Raw genomic sequence first — 13,873 nt, 5'->3', positions numbered from 1 at the left:
TTTTGTGTAGCTCCTTGGCTTGTTGTCTCATAACCCCTACATCAATTACCATGCAAGTGTCATCTTTGGATGATTTCCAGCTTATGGTTTAATAAAAAAGACCAGTCTTCTTCTCTCTGTTGATCAGGTCTGGTTCTGTAGAATATCCAATTATGAAGAAAAAATGTTTATTATATTCTGCTGATAGTAAACATATATATACAGCTTATTTTCATTGTTACTAACGGAAGTAATGATTTTTAATTACAAATCACCTACTGTGAAATATAAGAAATTGCATAGTCATTTCTAAATCCAAATAGATTGTATTGTGTTTTCTGATATCTGATGACTTGTTCATAGAACAGAACAAAAATGGAGTGAGTCTGTAGTTTTTGTGGTCTCAAAACAGCTGTTAGTTGCAATTATTGTCCACTAATGTGTAATGCACTGAGTATCTAATAGTGTGTAACTCAATTTTCTTATCTCTCTCTGTCATCCGTTTCTTAGACCTGTAGTGGCTTTATTCAAAACTGTCACAGAGAAGCCCCCCCAAACACCTTTATTTTTATTCTCTCAGATGTCTGGTGGGGAAAAATAGTGTTATATCTCTGCCAAATAAATTAGTATGTTGCACAACAATATGATAAAATACCAACATGGAACAGCAGGCAGAGTAATGTCCTTAAGCCCTCCTTGGCCTGGAGCAAACTAACATATTAAGGAAATTCGTATTTTCTGTCTGATGCAAGTGAGGGGTTTTTTCATTTCTTTGATGAGAACTTTTGCTCTGAATACCACCATGTCTGAAGAATACCATTATGAACGTGATCCATTGCCAGGGTCAAGACTTTCAGCACTGAGGTTGTGGCATTAGTCCTTTCCATTAAAACTGGGCTTTTTTCTTCCCAGCTAACCAATATTAAGAAAAATAATCTACAGTTCCCTGTGCTATGCCCAGTACTGATCGGGGGTTTTCAATTTCATGAGTAAGCCAGTCATTTTAAAGTTGCTATGCAATTACTTTCTATTTAAAACAGGATGTCCACTTTTCCTTTATTTTCATCATTTTGCAACATCTTTTTCTAACATACTGAAACCAAACTTTTCATTTATTTCATTGCTAAAATCAAGGGGTATTCTATAACAGGGATGCACACGGATTCTCAGGGGATCATTTTTTCTGCATACTCCAGTCTGCTGTCTACACAAAATGCAATCTAAGCACACTACAGTATTTTCACTTAACACTTCTGCATCTATTGTTTTTGTAACAAGATCAGCAAGTATATAACAAACAAAAACAAGTTCTTTTTCTAAGTGAGTATATTACAACCTTTGAAGAAATATTATTTTGAGTGTTTTCTTGAGACACTTCTGCAAATAGTAACTTTGCTTTCATTCTATGGACTGCCTTTACATGAACCTACCATAAAGCTGAGATCAGTAACTGTTTTCAGTTATGCCAAACTTGTATCTATACCATAACACCTGTTATAAACCATCTTCTGGAGGGGTGATCTCTCTAGTTATGATGTAAGGAGTTTTGTTTTTTTTCTTAGTTGATATGCACAGAGATAAAATAAACAGTCAATCAGTGACATTTTTATCAGAAAGCAGAAAACCAGTCTTCAGCACTCTATAATTCCAACACCCATGTCATGAAACAAACTGTGAAGAGTTAGGATGAGGGTGACTTTAATTAATGACTTACTTAAAATTAGACTTCCAGGCTCAGTTCCATTGTCTACATATAGGTATTTAGTCCCATTTGAAATGCCTAGATCTGGCAGATATGACACAGTAGCTATAGAAGACCCATACCTTTCTGGTGTGGTGGGTGGCAAACAGACAAGATAGCTTTAGGTATCTCAAACGGCACTGAATGCCTGTGGGTGAGCAACAGAATCAAGCCTTTAGTCTGAGTGAGATGGATAGCCTAAAACAGGGCACAACAGCCTAATTTAGGAATGAGAGAGTTCTCCTGCAAGACTGATTGCTCCCTGTTGATAGCAAAGAGAGCTCAGGTGACAGCTTAGACTGGGCATCCAGAATGAGATCCATTTTAGTTAACTGAGATTTACCCTGTACTGTCAGCTCACTCTAAAACAGAAAATGACAGGTTAGCCAGTCAGCCGAATTGCTCTCAAGGTTTCCTGGGTTGTGTTAACTGGACCTCTATTAATTGTAGTGGAGACCTTGACATCTCACCCACGTGGAGATACCTGAACGTAAGTGCTTTAATGGGCAAGCTCAGTTCCATTCTTCACCTTTATAGAGCAAAGTCTATCGAACCTTTGTGACTCACTTTCTCTATTAGAAAAACTTTCCATTATTTCATACTTTGTGTACAGGACTGTTCTACATTGTGAACTTCGAATTATTATTCAAACACTTAAAGCTGCCATCATCTTCTTAGCTTTCTCCTGACACTGCTTGGTTTTATAACTATCCCTTCCAGCCACTCAGCAATTCCATCATCCACGACACCCCAGCTGCATTCTACCGCATGCTCCTTCTATTGGCAGCACTGTGCAGCACTGCTCCAGCCACAGAGGGACACCTTCTCTGCAGAGGAACTGGAAATTGTTTCTTCCTTTCTGTAGCCTCCACTATGAGGGTTAGTTTTGAAAAGCTAGGTGAAGAAAACATCAGCAAAACTCAATGAAGTGAGGAAAAGACAAATAAAGAAGTTTAGAAACAGTGCAACTCTGGAAAAATTATAGACTGGAAGTGGTGAATTTGTCATTTAAAGAGGTGAACAAAAGGATATAAAGAGTGGGAGGAAAATATTTTTTTTCGCGGTGGTTTGGTTTGTGTCTCTGACTTTCACGTGTTTAGGATACTGAGTACTTAGGTAATTACTATGCCCATGAAACAGAAGGATGGATGGAAGCACTCTGACCTGGACTTCGCCCCATATTTCTGAAAGGCCAAAGCTTTACTACAGAACTCAGTTTATAAGAAAGCTTAGAGATTTTTACACATAGAGGCAAGGTGAGTTCAGTTTGAGAGTGACTTAGGCAGTTCCTTAGGCAGTTCAGGTAGACATAGTCTCTCTAACCTCATTCTTGGAGCTGAGTTGCTTCATCATGATTACTGAAATTCTTGAAAGAAGGGATGGCCAACAAGTTATGTGTAAGTAACTCTCTCTAGGAACCAGAGAACATAATTGAAGTAAGAAAGTACTAAGACTCTGAATCATTGATTTTTTCTCCCCCAACAGGAAACTAATTTGACCTGCTAGTCCCTGCCATGTGCTGCTATTTGGTATAGAAGTAATATTATGCTTTTTAATCCCTCTCTTCACCTTCTTCCACATGGTACAATGTTACTGAATCTTATGCCTATGTGTATGGTTCCAACAAAGATGTTTTTCTGCTGTAAACTCTGAAACCTTAGGTAAATATTCAATATATACAGATACACAGGTAGGGCAGACAAGATATGCTGTTACCAGTTCCATACCTTTACAAGACACAATAAATGGTGACAAATGTCTGATCCCTACCAGCTACTGTGCCCAAGAAATGGGGGGAGGAGAGGTGGGGGAGGATGGGGGTGTACAGATCTGTGAATACAGGATTATAGAGACATAGGAGAGAAGAGCAGATCCTCTAGGTACCAGTATGTCACATTTTACCTCTGAATAGATCTGTGGCATTTTGCATGTTCAGCTACAGTCAAGCAAAACTGCATTTTGTCCCTTCTTGCTGCAGGTTTCCCTGCTGGAAGAGAACCAAAGCCAGGCAGGAATGAGGGACATACAGCATCAACTTTCCAAAGCTCTACATCAGGAGCCACGTGGGAGGAAATGCCATTGCAAAATCATTATCTCACAAAAATTACCAAAATATGTCTGTTTCAAATATATTTTAAAAAAACAACAAACCTGTCCTCTCACAGAGAAATGACACAGAAAAATAAGACACATATGGCCATAGCTGATTTCTGCTTGACTCATATATAGCTTTCTGTATGAAATTCTAAGACAAAGGAGGTGCCTCTTCAAACACTCACTTGCTGTTCAGCCCAGTTTAATTTTGTCATATCATATGATCTCTTCTTAACTGGATTTGTTGTGTAATCATTAGAGTTTACGTCTACTCTGTACTTTCTGCTGCCCTACTTTTACTCTATCCTATTTCCTTTCCCAAAATTAATCACATGCAAGTCATGCACTGGCTCATACAGCTAAAGGAAAGAGATGCCACTTTTTTTATGAGGATCATGCAGCCCAGGATAGGACCTACAGAGGGACGTGAGACATACTATTTCCTGTCCGAGTCAGATGAAGTACTCAGCATCTACACCTAATTCTTGCTGATGTCAGCAATAGGAACAAAGCCAGGGTTAGATATATTTCTCCCAGAACTGAAAAACACTTTCTGACGACATGGAGAACTGGATTCAATGGTCAAAATATCCAGAAGCCTGGCTTTTCTCTAGAGAACACACAAATTCTTCAGATTATCCAGTGCTGTATGAATTGGTGGTTTGTGCCAGTTAGTCTCCTGTAGGTTTTATCCCCTACACCAGGCTTCACATAATGCAAACATTAACTGCTTATATTGCTAGAAGAGGAAGAGATTTCTAGTCTACTCTTCCTTAAGAGGAGAAAATATACAAAACTGCAGTAGGAATAACATTCAGCCTGTGCCACAATATGCCCTCAACAACAACTTTAGCAGTGATCTCATCAAAAAAACAGTCAAGCATTTTCTGGAAAGTAACCAAAGGTCTGCTGCAAATGAATCAAATATTTCATATGCTATTTGGTTGCAAGTGTTGAACACATGGTGCTCAAAAGCATTTTCCCTCCACTGGAATGCAATAAAAGCCTCAAACATTTTGATTAAAGCATTGATCCAGTCCACTGTCCCATCTTTGCACGTGACTGCATTGCAATCTGTCTAGGTCTCTTTTTAAACTTACCGTGCAGCAGTAAATGAGGTAGGCTTTTAAAAATTTATATGTATATATATCTTTCTTGTTGCAGCTACAGTCTCTAAATTCCGACACATGTAAAGGCCAGAAAAATCAATTAATGTACCTGATGGCTCGGTTCTGCTAGAAGAGGAAAGGGTTGTGCCTGGCAATGCGTGCAATGAGGCACAGCTTGCTCCCACAAGTGTGCCACAGCTCCTTAAAACTGCACACGCAGCCTTGCCTGAATTCATAAATAAGTCTTTATATTTGCTACTGTGGTTCAGAGTCTGCTGCAGAAGTTAGAGACGCTTTCTGTGCCCTGGCCCTCACTGCTGAGGGCTCCTCAATTTCCTGCCCTGTTCTCTCGGGATGTAACTGTAACACCAGTTCTCAAACTCTGAAAAAGACCTAGATTTAGCTCACATTGTAAAGTACCTCACATGGCAAAGTGCACAGCACCGATCCCCAGGTCATATTCAAATTCCCTTCCTCTTACATTGTTCCAGTTGTAGCACAAGGTCAGTAAACCATCACACTTCATAACCGAGCTCACAGGTAGGATAATGTCACTGGCACACTTTGTAGTCTATAAGCAGAGAACAAGCAATACCTACACACACAGTGCCCAGGTAGTGCAGCTCCAGTTCTGCTCTCCACCCAGAGGGCAAGAAAGAGGACAGCCCCTTCCACCCTGAGCTGTAATCCTGTGCTTGCTAAGGTGTGGAGAATTGCAAGGTTACGCAAAGTTAGTCAGCGGCCAAATTCTCCATTTTCGTGTGATTAGGCTACCCTGAAACAAGTTCTTTGAGCAGGCTTGGAGTACCACACAGAAGAAGGGGACGGATTCATTTCAAGTTCTCTATGCTAATATTTGGCATTGAATGCAGTGAAGAATAGTTTATTTAAGGGTAGTAGTAGGAACCATGGGAGGACTTCAGCCTAAAATAATAGACCACAGCAACTTACTGCTTCAAATTTCAAAAGGTGTAATGGCTTGAAGGTGACTGAATTGAGCCTTTGACATAATATTCTCTTTGTCCACTTAAACCCATGGAAAGTCTAATAGTTCAATTTTATAGTTCAGTAGTTTTAAATTAAAAAATACTTTAGCCTTTTGTTCAATAACATTAACATAAAATCCTGGCAGCACTGCAAAATTAGCATCCACAGTAATTGGCAGCTTAAGCCAGCTACTTAGAATGCCTCTACACAACATTATTGCTTCCTCCATTTAAGATTATATTTTCCAGATTCTTTGCATAAAAAGGCATGGCAGTCCTGCTATCAGCTTGCTTAGGCAGAGATGTTATTTCAAATACATTGTCAATACTTTCTTCTCAGAAGGGATACTGGAACTAATTGTACTGACTGCACACAACAGTATATATCAAATGACCACACTTGAAAATATTTCTCTGTATTTTGTAGGTACTTATTTTTGAAATTAAATAAAGCCCCGAAGTATTTGTGGTTAAAAAGATCTGATTACTATTAAACTGTTGAAACATTTTCATGCTCAGCTGGCAAGTTCCCTCAGAAGTTCTAATTACGTTGGGCAACTTAATATTTGTTGTTGATTTTATAGGTGAAATCAGAAGCAATAGCTGTTGCTAAGGTTACCTGAAAAAGTCCAGAATAAAGACCCCTTCCCAGTTGCTTTTAATTTTGATATCCATAAATATTATCTGTCTGGAGGGGAAGGGAGTTGTCACTGGGTCTGGGGTTTGTCTCTGTGGTTCTTGTTTCCTGAGGGCAACAGGGAGGAAGAGATTAACTTCAAGTAATTATTGGAGTGCAGAGGATTGAGAAAGCTAAATTTTCATCATCTTATTGACAAGGTCTAGCCTTTTCCCTCTTTGGATCAGGCATCCACAAGAATTGTGGGATTCATGAATTGTCTGAGGTGTTTTAAAGAAAGCATAAAAGATTTTTCTAAGTTAAAATTCTTTAAAATTTTCACAAGAGAAGATGTAGAAGCAGACACAAAATAATCTAGAGATTGTAAGAACTACACTATGGCTCCTGGAGGTGTTTCAGCCAAGATCTGCCATAAAGAACATTTCCTAGGTCATGTCAGGAAAAAACATAGCTCAACTAGACAGTTATATTGGACACTTTATTAAAATGCTTTAACTAAAAAGGGGATGATCCAGACAGAAATATTTTTTGCTCATTTACACTTATATCCATAAATACTTAACTAGGATATTTACATGTGGTAGCACCTAACTCCATAGTTGACATGGGCTTTTTCTGGCCACATATTGTTTAGTATGTGTCAACAGTCAGAAAATGAGAATAAAAACATCTGATGTTATGCCACAGAGATTCATTGCTGTTCTAAGCACTCAAAGAGTTAACACTTCCATATGAAACAGGTTCAGTCCCCAGTTAGAAAAGATGTCATTTGTTGTGGCTTAACGCCAGCCAGCAACTAAGCACCACGCAGCCGCTCACTCACTACCCCCCCACCCACTGGGATGGGGGAGAGAATCGGGGAAAAGAAGTAAAACTCGTGGGTTGAGATAAGAACAGTTCAACTGAATAGAAAAGAAGAAACTAACAATGACAACAATAACAATAATAAAATGACAATAACAATAATAAAAAAATTGGAATATACAAGTGATTCACAATGCAATTGCTCACCACCCGCCGACCAATGCCCAGTTAGTCCCTGAGCAGCGATGCCCCTGCCCCTCCTCCCCCCAGTTTATATACTGGGCGTGACATCACCTGGTATGGAATACCCCTTTGGCCAGTTTGGGTCAGCTGCCCTGGCTGTGTCCCCTCCCAACTTCTTGTGCCCCTCCAGCCTTCTTGCTGGCTGGGCATCAGAAGCTGAAAAATCCTTGACTTTAGACTAAACATTACTTACCAACAACTGAAAACATCAGTGTGTTATCAACATTCTTCCCATACTGAACTCAAAAACATAGCACTGTACCAGCTACTAGGAAGACAATTAACTCTATCCCAGCTGAAACCAGGACTTCATTCCATACCAGAAAGTCCATCCCCTCCACAGCCGCACTTTTTTTTAGTCATGTCTCACCTATTTCTCCACTCTTTCACACTTTTCATAAGATACAAAAATGCCTGATTACACATAACCCTGGCTCAGCTCTCTTGGTTTATTAGATATCAGTCTTTGTTGCTAAAGGCCTGCTGGAATTGCCACAGAGTCAGCCCAGCATTTGCCAGAGCTGGATGGGAACCATTCATCTCTTCCCAGCTCCCAGATCTGGGTGATGGGATGCCAGTACAATAGGGTCAGGGAAAGTCAGATGCATACATCTGTGAGAGATGTATCGTATCTTGCCTGCTTCCCAGGAATATTTCTTTGAATTGCACAAAGCTTTAGAATTACAAAATTGCCTTGCTGCAAGAAAACCCAGGGCTTGGCATGTCAGAATCAAGTCTTAAAACAATTCTTAAATATACATATGTGGGAAAACATCAGTTTCCCTTTCCACGGAGAGCCGCTATATCTTGCTTTTTGCTGTTGCAACTACCTGTGGTCAAGGAACTCACAAGTTGCTGTCTGGAAAAGTTGATATTGTAGTTGAGGCAATATCAATACAAGAGATATCACAAAAATTATCTGGTCCTGCCAACCTACTAGTATGTGAAAAACCTGGGCTTAATCCCACGTGACAAATATAACTTCAAAATTGCCTATATTGGGATCAGAAAAGCATACAGGGTCTGCAGTGCGCTGACTAGTCTGTCAATGAGAACTTTCAGTAGTGTGTTTGACAGACAAAAGTTAAGAGTGAACAGACAAAATGGGAGCCTAATCCTGAAAACGAACCCCTGTTTTATTTCTGTGAAGGCAAGATTCTCCTGCAGGAGGCTGTTCATATGAGAAGAGAATTGCTAATCTCCCATTGCTAATCTTAGCTACTCTTTCTTTCCATGTACTCTTCACAAATGCATGTTTATTTCTTTTCTCTCTTTTGGTTATATTTTCTGACTTTTCATGACAATAAGTACAGATTGTTTATCAGGAGCCTTCGTCTTACATAATTCTGAATGGTGCCTCCATACTTCTTACACATTCCTGCAGACTATGTAAGCTATTTAAAATGGAAAATACATTTTAACTCTTAGGAGTGGAGAATGCAATACTCTGCCAGAAAGGGCCAGGTGGCAATCCATCACCAAAAAAAGTAACACATCATTATGCATTGCTCAAGTAAAGCAATGTACTTGTTCTTAAAATCAAAGGGAATCTGGTTTCATTTAATACTTATATAGGCAGGGATACAAAGATATAAAGGAGCACCCTGTTTTTAAGGAATGTATCTAAACTCAATGCAGAAAATACAGATTAAATGTATATACTGGAAAGGCAACATCAAAATGGCTTGTTTTTAAATATACCCTGTATGATGTTCTTTGATTAGCCAAAACTTGACTTGAGGAAGCTTTATATTTCTCATCATTTTCTTGTGTTAAAGTTAATTCCCCTAAAACAATGACAGTGTTTAATTGAAAAAATGTCAACATTAAAAGACCAAACCATTCTGCTGTCTGCCAAATGTGTCAATGTTTACCTACTTCTTGAGCTTCTAGCTAAAATTTATTGTGGGATTGGTTATAAGTGAATATATTCCATGCTTGCAAGAGTGAGGAAAATAGATTCACTGATCTCTGACTTCTGTGATTAATTGATTCCTTTAGGGAAAGTAAATATACTTACCACCTTTAAACTGCAAGACTCCTACAAGAAATTGTCGTATCATTATAATGGATCAGAGAATGTACAAGTAGTACTCCATGCTCTGATTTTGAAGAACATCAGGATGAGGCGAGAGAGGGAATGATGCAGTTAAAGGATGGCGGACAGCTAGAAGTGCACACCTACCTGTTCACCTCAGTGGCACACTCTCACCATTCCCTTCTCCCAACAGTATTTAGGAGTGTGTACTTTGCCACACTTGAGCACCAAAGAGTTTCAGTGAGTAGATAGCAAAATGGGAGCATCCAGCTCAGATCTGGGCCCAGTTTTCTAAGCCCATCCCTGTATAAGATTGGTCAATGCAAAAAAAACCCCTTACTTTTCAAAACATTTCAGGGAAAAAAGAAAAAACAAGGCAAAGACCTTGGCATGTCAACAGAAGTCAAGTTATAACTGACCAGAAGAAAACCTTTCTCTACACAACCTTAATGAATGCGGTTAGTTTATAGAAATTCCCAGCATTTGGAATTTTAGCAACATGTAATTTTCAAAAAACATCAAACAAATTAAAGCCCGACAGATGTTTCACATATATATTTAGTAAAAAAGAATTCTTTCAGTTTGACATTGCAAAGCTAATGACCATGTCAAATGCACAATGTTGTGAGAATATACATAAATGCACATGAAATGGGAGTCATCTGACCCTACTTAGACATCTGAGGAGTGGGTGTCTAAATGCATCACCTTACCTTCTCCTGCAGATTCCAGAGGAAAATAGTTAAATGCCCCCCACCTCCCAGGGGCAATTTATTACATCTAAAATGCTTATCTAAGACAAATCAGGTGAATCATCCTCCAAGGATAGCCACATCTCTCCATTTGTTACAAGAGGAGCGTAGGGTGACCCATTAAGCCTTTTCATACAGCTTTCAACAACTAAAAGTGACTGAGGTGAAATCCACTCACAAAGTTTTATAATATAGACGTTTTTCCTTACAGAAATGCAGATTTGAGAACAGGCATGCACTGGAAAGCATCAATCATGTGGCTGGCATCCACACTTCCACAACTACTTTCCAGGGTCCTGCTCAGCTTCACAAAACCAAGCATTTTAACTGCTGAATGGAAAACAGTTAAGCTGTTATTTATTGGAACAGACTATGATATAATGTGATCATAAAACACTCCACACAAGGAAAATTCCTTATTTGTCTCTTGAATTTAAATGAATTAAAGGAACACACGAAACTAATAGTTTTGAACTTGAGTCCCCATTAGGAAAAATGTCCCTATTGAGAGAATATTTAAACAGATGTTTAATATTAGGTCTGTGCTTAAATCCCATTGAGATCAATGGGATTCAAATGCATGTTTAAATTTAGTCTTGTGCATAGGGTCTTCCTGAATAAGAATTGATTCAGCATGTACTGAAGAGCTTCCCTGAACTCTAGCCTGAGAGATTAACTTAAATATGTTTTCAGCTGCCCAACCACAGGCACCCTAGTGGGAAAATTTAGTCACAACCTTTAGCTTGGTATATAGCTTAATGCATGTTGTTTATCACCTTACTGGTCTCACACTGTTCTTCTGGAACTATATTTTGGGAATCTGTTGGGGGTTGGGTTTTCTTTTTAATAACTGTTGTCACTTTTCACCTTCAGCCAAAGTATCAGAGGAGTGAAATTCATTCCAAGTGAGGGGCAGCTCAACCATTTTCTCCATTGCAGTTTCACACAGCTTTCCTATTCTGAATAGAAGTATAACACTTTGCTTTGCTTTGCTTTTCTCATCTGTGCTCTGAGGAACAGCATTCACTTTCTTTCCCTAGGCAATCTATGCTGCTATTTTGACATGTAGGTTATTAAGTTTTATTTGATTATTATAATATGGATACCAGTAGCATTCAGTTATGAGGGCAACCTGTTGCTGTTACTTACTTGCCCACTTTGCTTTCAACATCATGACAAACTCAAAAAGGAAGTGTGCGCCGTTTATGTGTTTTAAGTCCTGGATCAAGGACCCTAAATGGTGACATTATTAAAAGAGAGCAAAAAAAAACAAAACCAGAAATTTTACTATCAATCAGAGACATTCATCTACACAACAATGTTTGTGGTCTACATTAACTTTTTCTACTTCAGGCACACATTCTAGAAATCCAGTGGGGTTTTTTTAAATGTTTAAGATCGAGAAATAGCCCAGCTGTTTAAATTTGCTGAAAACAAGACATAAGTGCTGTTAGTGTTGTTCTCATCTTAAAAAAAAAAAAAAGCTTTAAGCAAAACATTCTCTATTACAAGTAAATTAGATTCTTTAGCAGTATTCTCTACGTCTTACCTACTTCAGTGGCAAGTCTATTTTTTTTGTCCCAGTTATTCCCATAAGTGACAGTGAGGTACAACCAAAAATATTTCCAATGCATCATAACCACCATTGCTTAGTAAATTTAGAAGACCAGTAAAATTAAATCTATACCAACCCTTTGAAAGTATCAGGCTTTGCATGTTAACCAATGGTAGCAGAATCTAACTGCAAAGCTTTCATTGAGGATGCCATAAAATATCATTTGGGATAACTGTGAATTAAGGTTTAATTTTGGAAAGTAAACTCAGCAAGTGTTTGAGTCCCATATAAATTACTAGGATCTCATATAAACACGTCTTTAAGGATACACTTGAAATGTTTTCATTAATTCATATCAGAACATTGGAATTTGATTCAAAGCCAGTCTAGATCCCTTCCAGCATGGTCACTGACATTTGGATCAGGATGTTAGATTGTGACTTCTACTGGTGCTAAACTCTTCAGCATAGTAAAAATCATGAAGAAACTAAATATTCAGAGGGCTTTATAGGTATAAGAACTATTTAAGTTAAGCACAGGAAGCATAATCTGAGTCTTTATGGGATGATTACAAACCTAGTGAAGAAATGTATCTAAAGACTAAGCAGTTTTATTTATAAGGTAATTGTCATTTTCAAAGCATCTTAAAACCTCAGTCATGCTGTGCCTTTGAGTAGTCAGTTCAGAGTATTTAGCTAGCCTTATTGCAACAATATCTTCTCTTGCTCCCCCACTAAATATATTATATTTTACTTAATATTATAAAAGCACTCTATAATATAAGGGTTCTGAATGATTTACTAGAAAATGCACATGCTGCAATATGCAGTGATCTTAATTCTTTTAATGGCAGTGATACAAGAAAATAATATGAATACACTACAACTATGAATGTTTCTAGGGCAGGCATAGTTGTTTTTGTTGTAAGATAATTTGTGTAAATTTTACAAGCTAGATATGAAAATCACTGATATTCACCCACAACTATTATATGGTTAAGCTACTAACACATGACAGTCATTTTCATTGGAATGTATCCAAGTGCCTTTTATAAACAGAGATTACATCTCTTTTCCTAATCCTTTATACTGAAAATCTTTACAGAACTGAAAGGGTGACTGAATTCATGCAGAACATATAGTAACAAGGTGAACCATAAGATGTGAGCCACATTTTTATTTGATGAATAGATAGGATTCATGTAATAGAAAATTTAAACTGCTAAAAAAATCCAATAATGTAACCACTGAAGATGATGGAGTTGAAAGCCTGTTCCTTCAATGACATTTAAACTAAAGCTAAGATGATATAAGACTGCATATTTATCAGGCTACCTTGTATATTTTAAATGTATGTCATGTGCTGTATTCACAAGAAGTACTTATAAAAATAAAGTAACTGTAAGGAAATCCAAATATAATCTTTTTCTGAAAAATCAAAACAGAACCAAACAAAAAATTGAAAAATAATTCTATACTTTAATTACATCGTTCTCGGCAATCATCTTAAATTCCTTCCTGCACAGTTAAAATAAATTAGAACACTATCACCCTCACGGCCTTCTGGTTCAGCCAGCCAGGCTTGAGTGCATTTCTGCCTTTAATTAAGTATGGATAGATAATGTCCTTTGTTCTTTTTCTGATGTGTTTGACACCTGCTGTCTTTGTAATCAGGGAAATGAGTCAGGAAGTTCCAGCAGAGAGGCTTTTAGTCAGATGCAACACCTGGGTCCCCGTCTACGCCTTCACGTCGTGTAACATGTCCTGCACCGACAACACAAGAGATAAAAAGCTGAACGAGTGGTGAGCTTTCAGCTCCAGACATAATATAGGCTCAATGGGCTGCTGTTGAAATCAATGGCAAAACTCAAGCCATATGCTAACCCTTTCTTTTGCTAAAGTGATGTAAAAACTACCTTCTTTTCTTTTTTTTTCC

General features: G+C 38.1%; 1 long non-coding RNA gene across 1 annotated transcript in view; it reads right to left on the bottom strand.

Annotated features, from left to right (window-relative positions):
• Positions 1 to 282: 282 nt before the first annotated feature.
• Positions 283 to 13,873, bottom strand: part of LOC128143371 (uncharacterized) — a 48,612-nt gene continuing 35,021 nt past the window's right edge. The window contains exon 3 of the long non-coding RNA XR_008235738.1: positions 283 to 2,639. This is a non-coding gene — a long non-coding RNA (uncharacterized LOC128143371). The remainder of the gene's footprint in view (positions 2,640 to 13,873) is intronic.

This window comes from Harpia harpyja, chromosome 6 (assembly GCF_026419915.1).
Source record: "Harpia harpyja isolate bHarHar1 chromosome 6, bHarHar1 primary haplotype, whole genome shotgun sequence".
Classification (NCBI taxonomy): Eukaryota; Metazoa; Chordata; class Aves; order Accipitriformes; family Accipitridae; genus Harpia; species Harpia harpyja.
Note: the sequence above shows the minus strand (reverse complement) of the source record. Positions and strands in the feature narration are given on the sequence as shown.